We start from the raw sequence: 11874 nt of genomic DNA, 5'->3' as shown, positions 1-11874 counted from the left end.
GAAATATTTTATTTGGAAATTGCTTGTTGAACTGTCTGCTGCCTGTTCTTCTCCTACCAGAAAATTAACCATAGTACTTTCACAAAGTCACTCTCTTTTCTCCTTTGGGTAAAGTTCCCAGATGACCAAAAGAATTGTTATGGATAAGAAATGACATCTACATGTTGCTTGTCTACCTTTCAGTTTCTCCACTAGGTTGCCCATCAGAATCGTACATAGAAGTATTTTGAAAAATTTCAAGTCTCAGCTTCCTTTGGCTGTTTAACTCAGCAAATATAGTAAGACCTGGACATCAATAGATAAAAATGTTTCCATGAGAGTTTGATTCAACTCATATAAGAATCATTGTTTAAAAAAATGTGTAAATTCTTTGTTCTCATACACTGTAATACGTCTCCAGAAAAGCCATAGTTTGATTAGATACTACTTTCATCCAATATCTCCTTTTCAATAGTGTTACCTACCTTTTACCTGTCTTTCTCAACCTCAGTGCTAAGGACCTTTCTGTAGGCTATATCTATTGGCTAACAAAAGTATACTATTTCTTCCCAGCTATTTGTCATTTAGTATGATTAAGAAGGACTTTAGAACTTGCACTGTTGGTAAGTCTTTATTTTATTTTATTTTTGTGCTGGTCCTGGGGCTTGAACTCCAGTCCCGGGCACTCTACTTGAGTTTTTTTTCCCCCTCAAGTCTAGTGGCTCTACAATTTGAAGCACAGCTCTACTTCCAGCATTTTTGGTGATTAATTGGAGATAACTGTCTCAGGGACAAGCTTCTCAGGCTGGCTTCAAAACTCAATGCTCAGCTATCAGCCTCCTGGGTAGCTAATATTACAGCAGCACCTGTGAGCCAGGAGCACCTGACTGGTTATTTATTTATTTGCCAGTCCTGGGGCTTGAACTCAGAGCCTGAGCATGGTTTCTGAGCTTTTTTTGCTCAAAGCTAGCACTTTATCACTTGAGCCACTGCGCCACTTCCGGCTTTTTCTGTTTATGTGGTACTGTGGAATCAAACCCAGAGCTTCATGCATGCTAGGCAAGCACTCTACCACTAAGCCACCTTCCCAGCCCCTGGTCATCTTTTAATACTTTGACTCTAACAGCTTAAGGATCTCATGTCTCTTTATTGCTATTCTCTCTCATCAGATGAACAAATGTAAGTTACAAGCTTGTTTTTTTTTTTTAAAGAAAATGGTAGCAAGTCATGAGCCTTTTTTCATGAAGGAGTTGTTTAGCTAACTTCAATGTCTTTGTAACATTCAGAGAGCACTGACATCATCAGATACCATTATTTTTGGTGATGCAGGAGTTTGAATTCAAGACTTTATGCTTGCTAGAAGATGCTTTATTACTTGAGCCATGCTTCTAATCATTTTGTTCTGATTATATTTTAGACAGAGTTTCTCTTTATACCCAGGACTGTAATCCTCCTACTTTATGCTTCCTATTATTGTTAAGATTATAGAGGCATGTCACCATATTTAGTTTTTAGCTCTTGAAATCTTGTGATGGGCTGGGAAGGTAGCTCTGTGGTAGAGTGCTTGCCTTGCATTCATGAGGCCCTGGGTTCGATTCTTCAGCACCACATAAGCAGAAAAAGCCAGAAGTGGCACTATGACTCAAGTGGTAGAGCGCGAGCCTTGAGCTGGGGAACAGGGGACAGTGCCCAGGCCCAGAGTTAAGGCCCCATCACTGACCAAAAAAAAGAAATCTTGTATAATTTTTTCTGGGCTAGCCTGGAACAGTGATCTTCCTGATTTCAGCTTGCAACACAGCAGAAATGACATGTGCCACTGTATATAACCATAGATTAAGATGGAGTCTGGGTAAACTTTATGCCAAGACTTCTATTATCTTTAATTTTCGAATGTCAGTTTTCTGAGTAGCTTATGTTACAAGTGTTTCACTATATCCTGCAGCCTGGCAACGTTAAATCCTGAAAACTATTCAGTTAGTAAGAAGTGTGATAGAAATAATTTCAGTAATTTACCTCCAAGCATCCTATGGCACCTAATTATTTTAACAGTCTGGTTAATTAAATACATGTTATATAAATTAATATATCTTTGGGAAATTATTGAACAAGGTATTTTATATCTTTTATATTATGCATTGTGCCCTAATATTTTGGTAAAATATGATACTAATGATAGAAAAGATTCCACATACAAATACTTGTTTTGTATAGAACTGTTTGGAGACACCATGGAAATAACAACAAAAAGTTTAAATATAGCCCATATATAAGACTTACAGTTTGCTTCCAGAAATTAAATCCACATTTAAATTTATGGTGATTCTTGCAGAAACTTGAATGTTAAAGTGGCTGTTCAACAATTGCATTCAGTTTCTGTGAGTTCTTATGGTATGGAGACACCAGAGGTTTACAAGGCCCATGCTTTTGTATTTCTTCTGTTACCCATTTTCTTCCAAATACCTTAAAGTAAACAATACCTTTTAATACATATAAGTTAGTAATATAAATTATATATTATTCCCTAAGAGGTTTAGAAGTTAAAAGTTGGTGTTATAATGTCTTTCAAATTCCATATTTTGAAGAAACATATTCTCATTAGAATATCTATAAGCCTTATAATATTATTCGTGGTTATAATTGTGTTATACCTTAGCAATGCCAGTGAGCTAGTGTCTAAGTGAAAGGTCATATAAATCAGTATTAGAAATTTTATTGATGAAGCACCATGTCTTCTTTTCTGATATATATGTTACATGCTTAATAAGTTAAGTAGTAACTAAATTGGAACTAGAATAAAACTTAGAATTTTCAGTAGGAAGTACTAATAATGATAATATTATCATTATAAGTGAAAACATTTACTGAGCTTTATAACAGCTATAATAACAATCTTTTACAGTAATAAGAAATCAAATTATTTGAATTTCATATCTTTTAATATGAGCCCACGTGCTTAGTGATCCATTGGTAGCAGAAGCAAGTAAAGTTGGAATGTTAGAATGTGATAAATAAATAAATAAATGACAACCACATAGGTTTCTTCCATGACTGGTGAAATCTTCATGTCATTGGATAACTCTCAACACTGTGTTGATGAAGCTTCTTTTCTCAAATGTAAATGGTTGTCACCTAAATTATTTTCAATTAGAAATTAACAAAGTTACTGAGATTTCATTAATACTGGCTGTATAATGCAAAGTTTTGTAGTATTTCTGAAACAGCACCACAGAATCCTTCTACAGTTCATGATACTTCAGGGAAAGAATACTTTTTTCTCACTATAGACTGAGAAATCTTTCTTTCCAGGAAATATTATATCAGTTAAATTTGTATATGTTAGACCTTGGATCAATAGTGATAATATATACACACTTGCATTGGGAAAGAATACCTGTTGACATAGGAGTTATCAATAGACTCCACAAATACCATTATAAATTCTGTGATAAAAGTAGAGATTTTTTTAAGGAAACAATATTTAAATGAAATGGGTGGGGATTTTTAGCTTTTACATCAACTTTATTCTCAGATCCAATCTGTGTGAGTTAACAAACCCCACATTGCCAACTATTGTAGGAATCATATTCCTTCTTATATGTGCCAAATCTCATACTCAGCAATGAGTTATGGGGTGCAAAAGAGGATTTATTTCTTTCACTTGTCTGTAAGTCTTTGCTACAAGTTAAACAAGACCATTTGGGTTTTGGAGAGGACTGGTGTGGCAAGTGAGCGTGGGGGTGGAGGAGTTGTGGGATTTCAAATGGATGGGTTAGCACCTGTGAAAATGCAGAGCAAGCATGACTTGAGAAGCCAGACAGATTCCCGTGAGCTGTTGTCTAAATTATATGTATGTGGTTCTAATATGATTTTCAGGTCAATGGAAAAAAAATGCGTGTTTTTGTGAGTCATATATTTCCCACCCACACAGGCCGGCTTTACACCACTTTCACTTGCTGTAAATGAAAATAAAGAGGCGATGGCAAAATTGCTTGGAAATGGGGAAGAAAATATGTATGCAACAGGTTTCATCAATAGGTATAGTTATTTATGTTTTTAAAGTATATTATTTTTGAAACCTGAATGATATTCTGGATTGGTGGCAATTACCCAAGTTGGAATTAGTACATTGACATTTCTATCATCATTAACTAATCTTATAGGAATATAATGAAAGTATTAGCCTAAATGATCAGTTAGGTAGCAAAGCAATTATTCAGATTAATCAACACAAACAACATTATACATTAGAATTTCTATTTCCTTTTAATAATGACTGGACTTAATTATTTGTATTCACATTATGCTAGCCATATTGTCTTGTATTACTTAAAGGAGTTTCATAGTAATATTATTTTCTTAATGAAGCATGGATTTTTAGTTTAGTTTTTTTGATAGACAATGAAAGGTTTAATAATTATATAAATTTTCACCTTTGTTTCTTCTGTTGTCTTTAAAATTATTTTCTTTATATTTTGGAAGTAGTGGTTTTAACTCAAGGCCTCATGCTTGCTAGATCACCACTCCAACACTTGAGCTACATTTCCATCCTTTATTTTTTAGTTAGTTTTCAAGTCGAATTTTGCCCTTTTTCCCTAGCTGGCCTTTACTTCAGTTCTCCATACCCAGAATTTTTATTGCAGTGGGATATTAAAAACTTTTTACCTTGGCTAGCCTCAAACCTTGTTGTTCCTGATTGCTGTCTCCTGAGTAGCTGTGGCTTTAGATATGCACCTGGCCCCAATAATTGGCTTTAAAGTTCATTTTGTCTGTCAGCATATGCATTGGGAAACAATCAGCCTCAGTTCAATAAATCTTTTCTTTAATGGAGATTAATCATAGGTGTGTGATGAAGGGAAGGATTTAGATTTGCACCAGGCCCATCATACCCTGTGTAGCAGAATTTTATAGATTGTATGAATGTTATCTTTCCTCAGGTGGATGCCAGCTTTCAATTATTCAGCTGAGTCATTAGTTAGTCTCAGTAAGGCTGCTTCGTTGTCTCAAAATATTTTCAAATTCTGCCTCAAAAAGGAGCCATTTAACAGAATTTTTGAAAAGTAAAGTAGAAATTTTAGATTTCAGGAGATAAACTGTTAAACCTCTATATCTCAAACAAGGGTTTGTCTTCCAGGAACCATTGAATCAATGATCTGGTACTTACAGAGAGGTCTTGAAATGTAACTGATTTTCACACCTTGGTGTGTTTAGTTCAAAAGCGTAGGACATTTTCATTAATTAATTGGACAACATATTAATTAAAACAGTTATAAATCATTAAATAGCTTATTTTTTGGATTGCAAGACACAAAGAATAGAACAAAGAGTAACTAAAATAATAAATCAGATATAAAATCTTAAATTTTAGAGGACTTTTAGCCTAAAAGAAATTACTATCCAGTAACAAAAAGCTATGTATTATACAGCTAGAACTGCTCTAGAGTCCTAATTTAAGAGACTTTCTAGTATTTTCTCATAATCTAGTTAATTTACTTAGCTGAATCCCTCTACTAATAATCATTTCCCTATTATTTCTTCTTCAATTACAAATTTAATAAAAGTTTTTAGAGTCCACAATTTTGAAGCACATGGGAAAAAAATCTGGAATTAGGTCTGAATATTCTTTAGAATGAGTATCTTTGGTACACAATTTTAATATCAATTTAAAATAGTAATTTTATTTCTAACTTTAAATATTCACAGCAATAAGGAAAGGCTAAAAGAATATGAGGAGAAGACACTTCAAACTGCCTCATGCAGGAGTCAAGGTAAGATTTCTGATAATGGATTATTTTAGATAGTCCTCCCTTAGATTAAAAAAAACGGTAAGAATAAAAAGTTTAATTCCAAGTGAATAAAAAAATGAAATATAAATTGCATTAGTATAATTTTAAATTTATCCCCTAATGGGCTAGAATTTCAGTATTACTTAAGAATTTACTAATAAGAAATTTATAATTTGATTTGCATTTCTTTTATGGCCAGAGAAGTTGAGTTTTTCTTCATGTGTCTGTTGGCCATTCTTTTTTTTTGTATATATATTTATTGTAAAGGTGATTAAGAACCCGTGGGTTTCAGTTACAAAAAAAGGTAATAAGTACATTACTTGTTGAACATTGTTACCCCTTCATTTGTTGTTATCCCCCTATGCCTTCCTTCCCCCACCTCCTATACTCCTCCCCACCCCACTCCACCTAAAGTTGTAAAATTCGATTCCAATATACTGTCCTGTGGGTATTGTTGTTGTAATGGGTCATTTTTATTTCCTCTTCAGAGAAGTCTCTGTTTATGTCTTTAGCCCAGTTATTAATGGCATAGTTGTTTCTTTGAGGATATGTTTTGGGGGGATTTAGTTTTTTTGACTTCTAAGTATATTTTAGATATGAGGCCCTTGTCTGTTGTATGGCTAGTGAAGATCTCCCAATTTGTGGGCTTTCTATTGACATTGCTTGCTATGTCCTTTGCCATGCAGAAGCTCTGCAGTTTCATGCAATCCCATTTATCCAATCTTTCTTTGATTTGTTGTGTTTCTGGGTCTCTATTCAGAAAATTTTGGTCTGCGCTAAGAAGCCCTAGAGTTTCTCCTATGATACTCACAAGTCACTATGTTGGAACTGACCTTTACAACTTAGAGGGGATGGGAGAGGAAGAGGGAAGAGAGATAGTAGAAGAAAAACAATGCTTGGTAGGAAATGTACTCATCACCTTACTCATGTAACTAACCCCTCTGTACAGCATCTTTACAATAAAATAATTTTTTAAGAACTATCACTTTAATCCTCTTTTGGTGTTTACTTTTTGCATTATATATATATATATATAATATGTATATATGTATATATATATATATATTCTAAATATTTGTTACTTTTCCCAAGATTAGTTCTTTGTCTCAAGACCGTTTTCTGTTCTGGAGTATGACCTTTCATTTGGTAATGATTTCCTTTGCTATGGAGAGTTTTAAATTGAATGTAATCTCATCTGTCAATTCTTGCTATTATTTTTGTAACCTTTGGAGATATATTTAGAATGGCACATCTATGCCTATATCTTGAAGTGTGTTCCATAGGTTTTCTTATAGTCTTTTCAAAGTTTCAGGTCATATGTTCAAGTCTTTCTTCTATTTTGAATTGAATTTTGTACAAAGTGCAAATTAAAGATCTAGGCTTGTACATGTGAATCTTCAATTTTCCAAGCACTCACTTGAAGTGAATATTTTTATTTCTAGAATATGTTTTTACTAATTTTGTTGAGAATCAACATTTTCTGAAAACAAACCAATGCAGCTACATGGCTTTATTTCTGGGCCATGTGTTGGACCCCATGGTTCTCTGTGCCTGGCTCCTATCAGGCTGTGTTTGGTACTATGTCTCTGTAGAATAGTGTGAAATCTTGAATTGTGGTACCTTCAGCATTGTTACTTTTGCTCAAAATTGCTTTGTCTTTTGGGACCATTTTATTATTTTATATAAATTTATATTATTTTATATAATTTTATATTATTTTATATAAATTTATATTATTTTATATAAATTTATGTTATTTCTATTTCAGTGAAAAATGTAGTTGGAATTTCATTGGGCACAGCATTGAATCTGTAGCTCACTTTGATAATATACCAATTAACCATGAGGATGAAAGAGCTTTTCATATTCCTTCTTCATTTTCTCTCTTCAGTATTTTATATTTTTCATTATAAAAGTCTAATAGGTTTATTCTTTGGTATCTTCTTTTAGGGTTTTTTGAATAATACTGTTTTCCTTTTTTCCTTCTCAGTATGTATGTAATTTGCACATAGAAAAGCTACTGCCTTTTTTTTTTTTTTTTGGTCCTTATCGGACTTGAACTTTAGGCCTGGGTGCTATCTCTCAGCTCTTCAGCTCAAGGCTAGCACTCTACCACTTGAGACACAGACACAGTGCCACTTTCGGTTTTCTGATGGTTAATTGGAGGTAAGAGTCTCATGGATGTTCCTGCCTGGTCTGGCTTTAAACTGTGATCCTCAGATCTCAGCCTCCTGAGTAGCTAGGATTACATGTGTGAGCCACCAATGTCTGGCCTGAATTTTTCAATTTAATTTTATTGTAACATACATAAGGTAGTGAGTACATTTCTTGTTGAACATTGTTACCTCCTCCCTCCTTTTTCTCCCAGCTACTGATTTTTATGTTGATTTAATATATTGCTAGTTTACTGTGTTTATCTGTTATAAAAGAGTGTATTGCTGAGGTCTTATGGTCTTTTAAATTAGGTCTTACAATCTACAAATAAAATAATTTAAAATCTTCCTTTCCTCTTTCTATCCTTTTATTTTTCTTGTATTATTCTCTGGTAAGAATTTAAGCACTGTATTGAGTGAGAGGGAGAGAGTAGACACTTGCCTTATTCCTACATGTAGAATAAACTCTTCTTCTTTACCCTGTTCAGTGTAATGCTAAGTAATTCTGCCATAGATAGCCATTATTATGTTGATATTATGACTGATCCTTGAGTTCCAGTTTCTTCAGAACTTCTATTGTCATGAAAGGAGGTTGAATTGTATTAAAGTCTTTTTCCTGTATTGAGATACATATTTGATTTTTGTCTTTGATTCTATTTTTGTACAGTGTTATGTTTATTGTTTTGAACATGTTGGGTCATACTTTCATCCCTAGGGTAAATCCAACTTATTTTTGCTATAAGATCTTTATGATATATTTTTGAATTCAGTTTACAAATTGTGCGAATAGGATTTTTTACATCTATGTTTAGCTGAGAAATAGGGTATAACTTTATATTTTTCAAGTATCCTTATCTACTTTTCAGTTTCTGGGTAATCCTTGCTTTATAAAATTAGTTAAGAAATGTACTATTTCTTCCTACCGTATGGACAAGTTTGTGAAGCAGTTGTGCTACTTCTTTAAATATGGCAGTGACACTATCTCACTCTGAGCTTTTCTTTGTTAGGAGATGTTTTGTTACTGTTTAGTCTAATTATTGGCTTTATGTTCTTTGTCAAATATTTTAGGTCATATATGTTTGGAACTTTATTTTTTATCTAGATTATTTAATTTTGTGGAATATAAGTTTTCAAAATATCAGCTATTCTCTGGATTTCAGTGACAACTATTATAATATCTCCTTTATACCTCAAATTTTATTTCTTTTGTTTACTCTCTCACTCTCTCCCCCCCTTTTTTAGGGTTTGTCAACCTTTTTTTCCATTTTAAAGAACCCTTTGTTTCATTGTCTCTGTATCATTTTTAGTCTCTATTTCACTAATTTGTGTCCTAATTATGCTTTCTTAATGCCTATTAATTTTCATTTTGTCTTATTGTTTGTTGAAGTAAATACATTATCACATTATTTATTTAAAATATGTGGTGTTTTTCTTTTTAGTGCCGGTCCTGGAGCTTGAACTCAGGTCCTGGGTGCTGACTTGAGCTATTGTGCTCAAGTTTAATGCTCAACCACTTGAATCAAAACTCCATTTTGAGCTTTTTAAGTAACTAATAGGATAAGAGTCTCACAGGCTTTCCTGCCCTGTCTGGCTTCAAATCACTATCGTCAGATTTCAGCCCTCTGAGTAGTTAGGATTACAGGTATGAGCCACTAGTGCTACATGATATTGATGTTTTAATATAGACAATCATAGCTATTAACTTTCTTCTTTCAATATACTTTTTGTATATGAATGGACCTCATGTTATGTGGGAATTATTTGATTCTATAAATTTTAATTTTTTCCTCTTACATTTTCAGTGTCTCCCTCATCAATGAAATGTTATTCAGTTGTCATGAATTTGTATAAATTCAATTTTATGTTGTTTCCTATTTATTTCTAATTTTATTCAATCACCTGTTTAGATAATGAAACTTATTATGACGATTTTGGAGAGTCTCATTATCTGCTGGGAAAATATATATTCAGCAGTGTTTGAAAGGACAGTGTTCTATAGATGTCTGTTTGTATCTATGGTGCAGTTTAATTTTGAAGGTTCTTTGTTGATTTTCACTTTTTGGCAATGTTGGTAGTTGAATTCAGGAACTTAGCATTTACTGACTGATGGGAAACCACAGACCTGCACTTTCAGCTGTATTTTTCACTAGTTATTTTTAGGGTCCAGTCTTTTCCTGCTCTGGCATTTGCTTGCATTGATTCATCTACTGTAGAGTGGGATCAAATTTTCACTGGGATCAAGGTACTCAATACTGTTTCCAGCTGTCCTTTCCAAAGAGGAGTTTTGGTGGATTTTTTGTTTGCCAGAGTTGGCCTGGCATGGAAACCCTCCCAATCTTAGCCCTTCTTGTAGCTTAAGATGCCTATCTTCATACCCAGGTATGAGTACAAATGGTGTCTTGCAAAGTTTTATGCCTGAGCTTGTTTTGAACCGTAAGTTTCCTATTCTTAACATGTAAGTAACTAGAATTCCAGACATGATCCACCAACACCTGCATCTTTATTGATTTTGATTGTGCAGATGGTCTACCTATTGAAGAAAATAGAATCTTTTAGTTAACTACTATTATTATATGTGAACGTACCTGGTCTCTTTTGTCCTGTTCAAAATTGAGTACAGCAATATTTTGTATATGTAAATATATGTACTATATAATTAAATATTGGCAATTGATATATATTTTTCCAATGCACTATTAGTGTGTAGCAGTATTATTGATCCTGCCTAACAAATCTTTAAGTCTCTTTTTAAAATATAAGTATAGCTACTCCACCTTGCTTTATTATTTTGTTTACTTAGATTATTTTACATATTTTCACTTTGAATGTTTGCTACATTTTTAGTTGGTTCTAATCATTTAACCAACCTGTGTCTTTTGTGTGTGTGTGTGTGGTCATGGGGCTTGAACTCTGGGCTTGGGCGCTGTCCATGTATTTTCAGCTCAAGGCTAGCACTCTACCACTTGAACCACAGCGCCACTTCCGGTTTTCTAGTGGTTTATTGGAGATAAGAGTCTCACGGACTTTCCTGCCCAGGCTGGTTTTGAACTGCGATCCTTAGATCTCACCTCCTTTCACTAGACATTGAAATCCATCTGCCTTTAATGATATTATTGAGAAGTATCTAATAAATTTCTCTTCTTAATTTGACTGTTACACTGAATTAATAGTACATGAGTCTTTTTATGAAGTCTTCCTAATGAGAGATTTTCTTTCTTGAGCTCCCCTTGCTTGTGTGTATCTTTCTTCTTTGTGTAACATTCCCTGAAGTATCTTCGGCAGTGCTACCTTCAAGGTCATAAATTGCTTTAGTTAGTGTGCATCATGGCTGCTTGATTTCACCTTCGATTCTAAAGGAAACGTTGGAAGTTGTAGAAGTATTGTGTCATTTTGTGTCATGGTTAGAAATATATCATTCATACTCTTTTGCCCTTTAGGGTTTTTGTAGGAGGTTTACCATCACTCTGATATAACACCTTTAATAAAGTATTTAGATAATTTAGAGTATCCTCAGCTAGGGTATTTTCTTTTCCATAGCAATTTTCCTAGTGGTTAACAATATGGCAGAGAACTTGTGTCTCTTTGTCCTAGTGCAATCATGGCATAGATGGTCCCTATGGAGTCTGCCATTGGAGGAAACATCAGCAGAAGTATGGATGGCCTTATCATCAGATCCCTTTTTCACCAAGTCCATGAACCACAGGTTTTTGTCCCCACCCCAGGACTCCTGACTATATAAGCCACAATTCATAAGCCATATAAATATGGAATAAATAGAATACAAGGAAATAAACTGGGAATTTTCTGTTTTTGTAGGAAGGGTAGTTGGGCCCTTATTGTGGAATCAGACTAGGGGCAACTTGCTTTTTTAAAATGTAATTCTATTGTTATTATTAAGGTGTTTCACAGAGGGGTTACTATCTCACAATTCAGGTAATGCATACATTTCTTTTATCAAC

The sequence above is a fragment of the Dipodomys ordii genome, unplaced genomic scaffold (genome assembly GCF_000151885.1).
Source record: "Dipodomys ordii isolate 6190 unplaced genomic scaffold, Dord_2.0 Scaffold9, whole genome shotgun sequence".
Classification (NCBI taxonomy): domain Eukaryota; kingdom Metazoa; phylum Chordata; class Mammalia; order Rodentia; family Heteromyidae; genus Dipodomys; species Dipodomys ordii.
This window is presented reverse-complemented; position numbering follows the sequence as displayed.